Here is a 1571-nt window from a genome sequence, read left to right on the forward strand (position 1 = left end):
GTCTGTACCATTGGGATTTAAGATCCCTGAAGAAGTTTGGAGCGGAAAGAAAGTAAATCTTTCTTATCTAAAGGTGTTCGGATGCTTAGCTTATGTTCATATTGATGATGCTGCAAGAAGTAAACTTGACTCGAAGTCTAAGAAGTGTTACTTCATCGGCTATGGTAACGCGGAGTTTGGATACCGATTTTGGGATGATGAAAATCGAAAGATCATCCGCAGCAAGAATGTTGTGTTCAACGAAGAAGTGTTGTACAAGGATAAGCTAGGATAAGGCTCGGAGAGGAAAGAGCCTAGAGCTGTTGACTTAGAAGATATCCTGACACCGGAGTTGCCACAGGATACCACAACAGCAGAAGAAGAAATTTCTCAAGACGAGAGTGGTGAAGCTGAAGAAAGTGATGATTCTGAAGTGGTCCCATATACACCAGTCACGGAGCTACGATGGTCAAGCAGAATCATCATAAAGCCAGTAAGATTTTCTCCATCACTCAACTACATTCTGCTCACAGACCAAGGCGAGCCTGAATGTTATGAAGGAAGCTATGCAAGTTGATGAGTCGATCAAGTGGGAGCTTGCAATGAACGACAAGATGGACTCGTTGTTATCCAATCACACGTGGGAATTAGCAGATTTGCCTACGGAGAAAAAGGCATTGCATAACAAACGGGTTTACCGAATAAAAGAAGAACCTGATGGGAGTAAGCGCTATAAAGCGAGGCTTGTTGTGAAGGGATTCCAACAAAAAGAAGGCGTTGCTACACCGAAATCTTCTCTCCTGTATTCATGATGGTGACCATTAGAACGTTTCTTGGGCTGGTAGCACAAGAAGATCTGCATCTTCAACAGATGGATGTGAAGACGACATTTCTTCACGGTGATTTGGATGAGGAAATTTATATGAAGCAACCCGAAGGCTTTGAGATCAAAGGGAAGGAAAGCCTTGTTTGCAAGATGAAAAAAGGAGTTTGTACGGCTTAAAACAAGCTCCAAGACAGTGGTATAAACGGTTCGACAACTTTATTAAAGGTGTCGGTTTCTTGAGGTGTGAAGCTGACCACTGTTGTTACTTCAAGAGGCTTGAAGAGTCATACTTGATATTGCTCCTATATGTCGATGACATGCTGATAGTAGGAACAGACTTGCACGAGATCAATAGCTTGAAGACGAAACGCTCAGAAGAGTTTGCAATGAAAGACCTTGGAGAAACAATACAGATTCTAGGAATGAGAATCAGTACAAGCAAGGAAGGTCTTAAGTTATCACAAGAGGAGTATGTGAAGAAAGTCCTCAAGAGGTTTAACATGGATGACGCGAAGCCAGTTAGTACTCCCCTGGCAAGTCACTTTCGGTTATCCAGAGAACAGTCTCCAAAGACAGAAGAAGATATGGCATATATGGATAAAGTTCCATATGCTTCTGCTATAGGCAGCCTAATGTACGCAATGATATGTACAAGGCCAGACATTGCACATGCAGTGGGAGTCGTCAGTAGATTTATGAGCAATCCAGGAAAGGAACATTGGAAAGCCGTTAAGTGGATTTTCAGATATCTAAAAGGAAATCCAAG

This window comes from Brassica oleracea, chromosome C2 (assembly GCF_000695525.1).
Source record: "Brassica oleracea var. oleracea cultivar TO1000 chromosome C2, BOL, whole genome shotgun sequence".
NCBI lineage: Eukaryota > Viridiplantae > Streptophyta > Magnoliopsida > Brassicales > Brassicaceae > Brassica > Brassica oleracea.